Source organism: Muntiacus reevesi, chromosome 2 (genome assembly GCF_963930625.1).
Source record: "Muntiacus reevesi chromosome 2, mMunRee1.1, whole genome shotgun sequence".
Taxonomy (NCBI): Eukaryota; Metazoa; Chordata; class Mammalia; order Artiodactyla; family Cervidae; genus Muntiacus; species Muntiacus reevesi.
The window spans coordinates 126,161,034-126,173,208 of NC_089250.1; positions in this window are offsets into that span (position 1 = coordinate 126,161,034).

Genomic DNA, 12,175 nt, shown 5'->3' on the forward strand with positions numbered 1-12,175 from the left:
AAATCTCCAGGTTTGTCAACCTGCAATGTCTCAAAAGTCCAACAAAAATACAGACAGACAGACACAAAGAAAGACAGATAGACCAAAAGAAAAACACCACCACTCTACAACTACAAAAAAAAGAAAAAATCCACTGCTGAATGACTGAAATTAAATGTATTACTCTTATTGCATTACTGCAGTAGGATAATATTACCTGGATAGAATCTTAGTAGTATCCTAGAAGGATAACATCAGAGAAGGACATTTATAAAATTTCAGAGCCAGAGCTTAGTGATTTTAAGGAAGATGTTTCAAGATAGAGAATTGGTTAGGATTGTGTAATTACAGCATAGTAGCTTTGCATTTGTTGGCATAGTGAGCAAATGTTTTGAAGCAATTCTTGATAAGCAACCAATTAGTCCGGATAAGTAAGCTATTTCAGTTGGTTCTCAGTCTTATCTTTCGGGAGCAAGTATCTTCTGAGTAAAGTAACTAAAGTGATTTTGCTTATTCTCAATATTATTTGACATATAAATAGAAAAGCATGTCCAGTCTGAGTGTTGTCCAACATAACGACAGGAAATTATGTTGATTTCAGTTTTCAAATTGCATAGTTATTAGGATTAAACTTTTATTTTAAGGTCAGATTTTTCATCCTACAAATTCTCTTAATATTAAGCATTTTCTGTGAGGAATAAATTTGTTTCTATACATTATATATATTTACTGAATCCTAGGATAATTTTTATTTTTATTATTGCATTGTTTAATGGTTTTTATGGTTAGTTTATTGAAAATTCAGTCTATTAAAACATCCACTCAGTGTGAGCAAATAAACCTGGATGTAAAGAAAGTGCATGCTATGTTAAAAGTATTTGGCCAACAAGCATGCTGCTGCTGCTGCTGCTGCTGCTGAGGATCAGTTGTTTCAGTCGTGTCCGACTCTGTGCGACCCCATAGACGGCAGCCCACCAGGCTCCTCTGTCCACAGGATCCTCCAGGCAAGAATACTGGAGTGGGCTGTCATTTCCTTCTCTGAGAACAAGCATGCACTCAGCATTTTTGGGGGGAAAAAGCCATAAAATGTGATGAACTAGTAATGAAAAAGAAAGTAAAAAGGAAGAATGAGAATCACTTGCCCCACTTGATAGTTCACTGTTCATTAGATGTTATTGTCACATTTTGTTTTTAGTCTGGAGAAGGAAGTTGAAACTGAATTAGGTAAATAAATATCCATTCTCCAAACTTTCCCATTTTCCAAGTAGTTAACTTAGTGTTCTGTGATTTTGATCAAACTATTCATGCTTTTGTTGTAATGCTCTCAGCAAAACATTCTTAAATATACATGGCTTTATGAAAAAGGTTTTACCTGCTGCTTGGTAAATACGTGATGCTTATGTATAGAATAGTAATCGATGGTCTTACTGTACTCACAGAACTCTGTAGTTCACTTCAGAGTTTTCTGCTGACTTATAAATAGCATGTTTTGAGTGCTTTATTACTGGTTTTAAAATCTTGAAAAAAATTAGAGCACTAGAATATTTACTTTCAGCTCAGTTCAGTTCAGTCACTCAGTCGTGTCTGACTCTTTGCGACCCCATGAACTGCAGCATGCCAGGCCTCCCTGTCCATCACCAACTTCCAGAGTCCACCCAAACCCATGTCCATCGAGTCGGTGATGCCATTCAACCATCTCATCCTCTGTCGTCCCCTTCTCCTCCTGCCCTAAATATTTCCCAGCATCAGGGTCTTTTCCAATGTGTCAACTCTTCCCATTAGGTGGCCAAAGTATTGGAGTTTCAGCTTTAGCATCAGTCCTTCCAATGAATATTTAGGACTGATTTCCTTAAGGATGGACTGGTTGGATCTCCTTGCAGTCCAAGGGACTCTCAAGAGTTTTCTCCAACACCACAGTTGAAAAGCATCAATTCTTTGGCGCTCAGCTTTCTTTATACACCAACTCCCACATCCATATATGACCACTGGAAAAACCATAGCCTTGACTAGACGGACCTTTGTTGGCAAAGTAATGTCTCTGCTTTTTAATATGCTATCTAGGTTGGTCATAACTTTCCTTCCTAGGAGTAAGTGTCTTTTAATTTCATAGCTGCAATCACCATCTGCAGTGATTTTGGAGCCCAGAAAAATAAAGTCTGCTACTGTTCTCACTGTTTCCCCATCTTTTTGCCATGAAATGATGGGACCGGATGTCATGATCTTAGTTTTCTGAATGCTGAGCTTTAAGCCAACTTTTTCACTCTCCTCTTTCACTTTCATCAAGAGGTTCTTTAGTTCTTCTTCACTTTCTGCTATAAGGGTGATATCATCTGCATATCTGAGGTTATTGATATTTCTCCCAGCAATCTTGATTCCAGCTTGTTCTTCCTCCAGCCCAGTGTTTCTCATGGAATATTTACTTTACATACATGTATTTGTTTCCTCAAATGTGAAGATTAAAATTCTATACAGATATATAAAAGTTATCATTTAAATTTTTGTATTAAAAAGAAGTAAAGGAGTTTCTAATGTAAATTTTAGATATCACACTTCTGTGATTTGAAAAGAGGAACTATGAGTAAAATTACCATTTAAATAATTTACAATGGATTTGTGGTTTCAAATGATGGAAACTTAGTTCCATAATGAAGATCATTTCCTCCCATCACTGGTAAGAGTGAGGATGTCACCAGACCCCAGGGATCAGTGAAAACGTTGGCTTGATTCTGCCAGGACTCTAATTCCACTCTCAGCTTTGCACTCATCTTTGTATCAGTTTCACTTTGTTGCACTACTGAGCACATTCATATACATGGCAGGAAAAGTAATAATAAAGAGCTCTTGAGGTTCATAACTCTTGGCTTCCACTACCACTAACTTTCTTAATTTCCAGTTAGGGAAAAAAAAAAAAAAGATTCAGATAGTTTGCCTTTGGTCAGGAACTCTCTCCAGGACCAATTATCTGTGGCCAGATTATGTAAAAATAGAATACATTTGCAGTTCCCAATACAGCAATACAAATCTGAATGAGTAGAGGGTGATTGTTGGAGAAAAGACAAAGATTCTAACTCAACTATATCAGAGATACTGTTTTCATCTCATCTGAAAAACAATAAGCATTCTTCTCTGAAAACATATCAATTCCACAATATTGGTTAAGATAAAAGAAAAAAGCTGACCCAGACCAGGTTAAACAATGTATATAGTAATGCAGAGAGAAAACATACACAAAAAACCCAAGGGTATAGTTGGTATAATCCAACAATTCAATAATGTTTCTAAGAGCTCAGTTACTTTGTGTCCCTCTGCTCAGCCTCTGCAATGCAGCTTCAAAGGAGGGCTGTGCTTGTGATTACAAGATGGTTACTATAAGCTCTTAGACACAGATATCTTTGTATCAGTGTTCCCACCAAAATTTCTCTTATTTATTCTTTTTACAACAGCTTAGACTCATGTCTACTCTGGAAATGTCATACTTGGACACTGGAATGCTCTAACTGGTTTGTCCTCTCCTTCTGGAGTTTGGAATGGAATCAAATGGGTAACTAATATAAGTTGGGTGCTACTGGAAATCTATAAGTGGAGGGATGCTTGCTGGGAATGTAACCTAGACTATCAGTCACACATCCATCTCTTTATTGTCGTCTTTTAATTATTCTATTTGATTTGATTTGATTTGAAGATAACAAAATTTAACTGAAGTCATTATTGTTAAGGCTTAAATTCTCACTCCTTCACCTTTACTGTAGGAAACCAAGCTCCTTTACCATAGCAAACCAAACCATAATGAAATTCTGGTTGATCAAATGTTTGATATTTCAAAGAAAACTCTTAATGTTAAATTAAAATTCACATTTTATAGTTGAGATTAAATTATTTCTATTCTCTCTTTCTCACTCTTAAATCTTTGGGAAGACATATTTGGGTATGCCTGAGAGAGAATGAAAGAAATAGGACCCGGTCAATAGAGAATGTCAATTCAGTTTATATATCTCACTAGAAGGATGAGAAGAGCCAGTCTGCCTTAGGTGGCAGCAGGGAGTATAAGAGGAGTCAGAAAGAAAGAGAAAGTGCTCCAAATGAGTTCTGATTCACAGCATGGTGACCTATCCATTTATGTTGATTAGCAATCAACCAAACAGATTATCCCTTCTCTCTTGTGGAAGACTTCAAAAATGAAAGCAGAGAGAAACAAAATCTCTCCCCTCATTACTTCCTTGCATGAAAAGAAAGGGTAGAAAATTCCTTATGTTTAATATTTTGGTGAGGAGAGAGACAATATTTCTATAAACTATAATTATATCCACACTACTTTGAGTAACAAATCTCAGATAGGAGATCATAATTATGTGTGTATGTATTTTTATCTATCTATCTGTGTGTGTGTGTACACACACACACACACACACACACACACATATATATATATATATATATATATATATACATATGAGAGAGTGAGAGAGGGAGATAGTTGCCCCTTAATTGTGAGTTCTGCATTAATGGATAGGGAAGGCCAATCATACTCTACCACTTTATATTAGGTACTTGAGTATCTGTGGATTTTAGTAACCAAGGGGCTCTTGAAACCAGTCCCCAAGGATACAATGGGATGACTGCATACATTTCTCTTTTAACATCTACCAGTGTTACATATCTATATTTACCTTTAACTTTTATTTATTCAATGACTGATTTAGAACATGGGAGGTAGGAGAGAGAAAGAAAAGAAAATCAATGATTGAGTTGGCTGAAATTGGACCTTTGGTGGAATTAGAGTAGGTAAAGGGAAACAGGCAGAAACAAATGTGTCAAACAGTTTATTTACTGTATTGATTATACGATGATGAACACTGTGTACATTTTCATTACTACAGTTATTCCTAAGGCCTGGGAGTTTATTGATCTATTTGAGACTGAAAACCTTAGCTAACAGACTTTAAGTTACTAAGTTACTTTGTCTTTTTTTCCTTTTTTGGTCTTTCTTAGAAGTAACCCATCAATAAGACCATTTATATGTGCAATGGGATTATGGTGCTTGGTAAAGAAATAAACAGAGAATAAAAACTTGGACCAAGTCCTGAAAATATAACACAGCTCCTTTTCACTCCTTCTGCCATTATTCAGCATTGATTGATTGATTGTACATGCTAAGTCACATCAGTCGTGTCCAACTCTGAGAACCTAAGGATTGTAGCCCTCCAGGCTTCTCTGTCTATGGGATTCTCTAAGCAAGAATACTGGAGTGGGTTACCATGTCCTCCTCCAAGAGATCTTCCCAAACCAGGGATCAAACCCTGGTCTCTTATGTCTCTCACATTGGCAGGTGGGTTCTTTACCACTAGCACCACCTGGGAAACCCAGTTGATTGATTAAGAGGCATCAGTCATCATCAGAGGCCAGGGATCTAGTCTCTCAGACCAGTAAGCAATTGTATAAGTAGTGATCCCTGAAGATTTTATAAAAACAGATTTTTTTTCACTCTCTCCCATAATGAAATTTCTTGATCTTACTATATACTGCATTATTTCATCTTAGAAATCTCTAGTGGAAATGAGGACTCTGTCATAAGTCACCAGAATGTGCAGGACACACAGGGCACACAGGACTATACAGTGGCTTCCTAGGTTTTGTCACTTGCTGGGATTAATGTTAGAGCCAAAAATATTAAAAAGGAAGACTCATAGAAGAGTTTGGCTCTTTAAATGTAGAAAGTCAGGTCAAGCATGGAGGGCTAGGTAATAGGTGGTTTGAATTGCAGTATGTCAAGCTTAAAAGTGAACAGAAGTTCTTCAACAGGTGTTGGAATAATTCAAGACCAGTTCCCACACAGCACTGATGGACCTCTATTTTGCCCCCTCACCTGACCATGCCGTTGTTTGGATTCCAAGCGAAACTCCTCTGACTAAGAACAATATTTCTCTTCCTCTCACTATTTAGTTAAGAATTACTTCACTGGCCTGTTCAATCTGTTTCTAACTTTGTTTTTAGAGGTCACCATTGTCAGATCTATCCAAGAAGCTTCAGGTTTCATAGGTTAGATGATTTTTTCTCAAGAAATTGACTGACGCACATGACTAGCCTTAGGTTTCATGTGTTTGAATGTAAAGTCCACCACATATAAAGCTAGTTGACATCAAAACAATTTAAGAAGAAAATGACAATTTCTTTTATAGGAAAAGGAATATCAATCCCTGAGTTAATCATTATTTTATATCTTTAAAGAAAAAATATGATTTTGCTGTTTGACTTCTGACAAAATTCCACATTTGTTACTGAGTTAAACAAATTAAAGGACCTCCTACCTAAGTTTTCTATTACTTTATTTCATTTCATTGATAGCTATGTTAGTGAACTACAGTACTGTAATGATTTTAATTACCATGTGCATTCTGAGAATAGGAATATTATTATTTGATCATCACAGTAAATTTAGTTACTTTTCTATTAAGAAGAGTGTGTCAATTCAGATGCATGCAGTTAAGTTTGGAGTGTTATTAAATATTGACAGTCATATGGAGGTCTAATTTTAAAATGGAATTGGAAATGAAATCAGGCATTGAAGTTAATATCTGCTACCTTCCCTCTAATCACTACTCAGGTTCGTTAGCAGATGATGGTATTGAATACATATAGGGTTGCATAAAAGCATTGTGTTCTTTTATCTTGAGTTGGCTGTGTTAGAATGGTAAGCCAAATGTTAAACCAAAATATTTTCAGATTTGGAGCTCATTTGTAAAATTTCATATCTAACTAATTAGTTTGGAAGTGTATTATTGATGCTCCCAATGAATCACATATCTTAGCACTCGTGACCTATTTATCTCCTCCCCTTGAAGTTAGACTGGGTCTATGCATTGTTTGAACTCTTAGAATATGAAGAAAGCAACTGTCCAGGTTCTGCTTAAGAGAAAAGAAGGCCTGAAGTATACATTTTTGCACTCAGATACCTTACTGGAGATACAAAGTGAAAAGAGATTTCATGAGAAAATGAGGTTCTAGGGCTACAATGAAAAGAGGAGGAAGCTCAGCCATCTAAGAGACTCAGCAGAACTCAGCCCCGAACAGACCTACTAGCTGAATGCTGCCTCACAAAAAACCATTGTCAAGGATATTTGAAGAAATAAAGTTCAAATAAAATTACTATCATTTGAGAGTCACAGTTTGTTTTTGTTTGTTTGTTTGTTTTTGCTGGGGGATTACCATTTAGCAGTAAACAGTTAGAACATACAGAAATGAAAAAACTAAAGATGGCACTAGTTGTAAAGAACCCGCCTGCCAATGCAGGAGACTTGAGTCATGAATTCAATCCCTGGGTCAGGAAGATCCTCTGAGTAGAAAATGGCAAACCACTCTAGAATTCTTGCCTTGAGAATCCCATGGACAGAGGATCCTGGGGTGGCTACAGTCCATAGGGTTGCAAACAGTTAGACATGACTGAAGAGACTTGGTACAATTAATCTCCCACTCCTACTTCTACCCCTATCCTTATCCGCTTAGTATATGATATATGAATTTAGACTTTTGAGATTTGATTTAGGGTTCATTCACTTTGATAATAAAATAATGAGATCTAGTAGTTGGACAAAATAGGATCAGGAGCCTCACTGAATAAATTATGCATATTATATATGGATTGTGTTTCTCAGTTAAGATCCCCTCTAACAGTCCTCCACATTTATGAATTAGTTACTATGTTAGCTTAAGAAAGGAAGGAACAGACAGGATATTATAAATGTTTAGATTTCAAACTTCTTGTTTCTCTCTCTCTCTATTCCTCTCTTCACCCTCAAGTTGTCCCCTCATTTCTTTCATGCTCTCTCTCTCTCTGAGTTTATCTTGAAAGAGATATTGTATATACTTTCCTAAAATTATGTCTCCCAGTTGTCTTAGTTTTAATTGGCTTACCTCAGGTCCACACAGGGACACTCATTCTCTCTCTCTCTCTGTGTTTGAGTGTAACATAAGACACAATGATTTGCATATAGCAAAGTGATTTAATGATATGCTCTTTGACTGTATTCTGAATGCAACATGTTGAGTGTATTTTTGTCTAAAAAAAACTCAATTTAACTTCACCATTTTAATTTAAAAAATGAGTGGGTTTTGCTGAGACTATTGAGGGCTCTCACTAAATTAACCAGCATCAAAAACACTAGTTCTCATTATACTGACCGTAAAACTAACTTTTTATAAGACTAATGAATATAATTACTGTGATGCATATGATGAAAGCTCACTCTATTAAATATAAAATGTATCAAATTAGAAATCAAATAATGATTCAGTGTTTTAAAAAATTTGGTATATGAAAATCAACTGTTTAGTATAAGAAACTAATTCATGGAAATGCATAGCACTAGGTCATACCTCTAATTTTGAACGAATAACATGTATCATTATAGAATTTCACTGAAACATGTTTCAAAGCTATTTATGGTAAGTTAGTAGGTGAATTAGTAAGAATAATTGAAATATGACATGAATAAATGATATTTTATTTCTGATTAAAAGTCTTGTAGTACTTGTTTAGTAATAAATCTGGTTGCTATAATACGTTGTTAGACTTCTACTTATGAATTTATTTGCAGCCTCTACATTTTCAGCTTCACTGTTCTGTTTTCACTGCATCATGAAAGGTGACTTGAGTTGCTTGTCATTTCAATTGCTATTTTCCTGTTTTAATACAAATTATTGCTACATTATTTTTATATAATACAGTTACCTTGTGTGGATTTTTTGCTTATTCCTACTGTGTATAAAGATGCATACTTTCAGGAACAGCATTTTTAAACTATACATTTTATTAACTAGATTTTTAGCATACTATTATAGTATATATGTATATATATAAATATATCTTTATATATTTTTATATATCTATATATATCTATATATCTTATACATATAAGATATATAGATATATATAAGAATATATATATCTATATATCTTATATCTATATATCTTTATATATCTATATATATCTTTATATATCTATATCTTTATATATATTTTATATATATAAATATATAATATAAATATATATATGATATATATAATATATAAATATAAATATAATATATATATTATATAATATATATAGAAACATATATAAATTTAATATATATATAAATATAATATATATATATACATTTTATTAACTAGATTTTTAGCATACTATTAAAGTATATATATATATAAGTATATATATAAAGTATATATATATATATATATATATAAATTCTTGAACATCAAGATATCACTAGTGATATAATACCTATGAATTTGTGGTGTCTCTAAAAGTTGTAATATAATATCAAAAAACAGTACTAAAATTATTTGGGTATTTTTTTCATTTATGAGAGGTTCATTTAGTAATATAAGATCATATGCTAAGTTTATATCCATTTTGTTGTTGTTCAATAGCTAAGTCATGTCCAATTCTTTGCGACCCCATGGACAGCAGCATGCCAGACTTCCCTATCCTTCACTAACTCCCAGATTTTGCTCAAAACCATGTCCACTGAGTCAGTGATGACATCGAACCATCTATTTTCTGTTGCCCCTTATTAAATATTTATTTAATAATTCATTTATTTTGGTAAAAAATGTTACAATTATATTTACACTGTTATGAAATTATTTTATCATGAGATATGGAATATGTTTAAAGTTGTAGTACCCTGAAAGTAAATAACACCCTAAATTTAGGCAGTCGTAATGGAGTTTATTAAAGGCCTATTTAGAGAAACCACAGGATATAGTACAGGAAGAGTTCTAGCAATAGTGGAATTGTTTACAATGACTTAGGACATGGGTTAGTATGGTTGTCAGAATCCAGAGAGGACAATTGTATGGAAGTGGCCTGCTCCCAGGAGCAGAGGCTTGATAGAACAAATCATTAGGGAGAAAGTGAGGAGAATAAAGTGACAGGTTCATATATGGAAGCATACGGAAACAGGATATCTGAGGCAAAGAGTTGTTTAGATTCTTCCATCTTCCTCTCAATCCATGGGGAAGTGTGCTAAGCTGTGGGAGTTATCCTACAGTTTATGTTCTAATACTTAAATTTAGGAGAGGGAATTTTGCCAAGCAAAGGTAGAAAGTGAGAGAAAAAATATTTTTGAGAATATTGAGTGTCAGTCTAGGAAAACCAAGGTCAGTTGATAAGTGTAAATAATTCAAGAAGACAAAAGTATCATGACCAGCTTCAAGAACAATAGAAAATACAAATCAGAAGTAAGGAAAAAGAACTGAACATGAGAGTAGGTTGTTTGCAAATTGAGGAGGTTCTGTATGAATTTATATTTATTGTAGTTACATCACCAACAATGTATGTCAATGGACCTGACTTGTTTAAGATACACAATCAAGGAGGGAAAACTTTGAAGGTAAGTTTTGATTTAGAAAACAGAAATGAGGCATGTGTGGAGGAGAAGAAATCACATTTCTCAAACTTACACATTTATGATGAGCTAAACTTGACCATAAAGAAGGCTGAGCACTGAAAAAATGATGCTTAAACTGCTGTGCTGGAGAAGACTCTTGAGAGTCCCTTGAACAGCAAGGAGATCAAAGCAGTCAATCCTAAAGGAAGTCAACTCTGAATTTTCATTGAAATGACTGATGATGAAGCTAAAGCTTCAATACTTTGGCCACCTGATGCAAAGAGCTGACTTATTGGAAAAGACCCTGATGCTGGAAAAGATTGAGGGCAGAAGGAGAAAAGGATGACAGAGGATGAGATGGTTGGATGGCATGATCAATTCAATGGACAAAAGTTTGAGCAAACTCTGGGAGATGGTGAAGGACAGGGAAGCCTGGCTTGCTACAGTCCATGAGATCACAAAGAGTTGGACACGACTTAGCAACTGAACAACAACAAACTTGAAAGAAGGGTTTCTCTGGTGGCTCAGTTGTAAAGAATCTGTCTGTCAATGCAGGAGATGTGGGTTCAATCTCTGGGTCGGAAAAGAACCCCTGGAGAAAGAAATGGCAACCCACTCCAGTGTTCTTGCCTGGGAAATGGCATGGACAAAGGAGCCTGGTGGTCTACAGTCCATGAGGTCACAAAAGCATGGGACACAACTTAGTGGCTAAACAACAACAAGCAACAGAAACACATGAAAGATATTATATGTTAATAAAACTCAGAAAATAACAAAACATACATTCTTTTAAGTAAGAGCAAAACCAAATATCAAAAGAGCAAAACCAAAATGGTAATTGCCTATTTAATTGTCTCTTTTGTAAGAGAATCTCAAAATGCAAGCAGTTTCTATAACATTGGTCACATTTTGATAAATGATTTAAATAGATCAAATGACAAAGTGTTTACTCAGTTAAATGTGACATCCGCAAAACTGATAGAGAATGATAATGCCAACATATTTATTTTTCATTTTTCATTTGCCAGCAGAATGAAGAAAACTGTTTTTGACACTGTATATACCAGTAAACAGAGCAGTGAACTATGTGCATTAGCATAATGATGCTTCGCATTTCATAGTATCTTTCAAATGAATTTTCCATGGAAGCATCATTAGCTCCAATTTATAGATGAGAAAGTCCTGTACACAACTGCCAGATTGAGCATACAGATTTTGAGTGGGCCTGAATAGTGACTGCTTCACTGATTTTGAAGCATAAATTCCTTACAAGTCTATAGCTTGTCCTCGAGCTTGTCTTGGGCTAATTTTCTTATTCCTGGTATATTTCTCATTATTTACATACTGGAAGGGGTCATGAAACTGTTCTGGATCCTTCAGCATCTGCATTGGAGTGACTCATAAATAGAGGAGAGTTTTTTCCTTCTATAATTTTACTGATTAGTAGGAAGACGTGATATTGTTCATGTGTAATCACCTTTAATTCTTTCTGGTCTTAGAGGTTGAATATAAAGTTTTAAAAATGAAAATAAATAATGATGATTATTATAATCATAGTTTATAATGATCTAGAAGTCTTAAAAATGATTATGCTATTTGAACATTAGAGTATCTCTACTATGTAAGTATGATTTGGGGTGAATATAAGGAAACTTCATCTCAAATTGTTTGAATAACTTGTCTAAGATCACACTACGAGTGGCAGAGCCAAGATTTGAATTGAAGTCTGTCAAATGCTAAAAATTCCTTTCCCACTCACTATATCAAAGAATTGACTACACCATATAATGATTCATTTCACCAAATT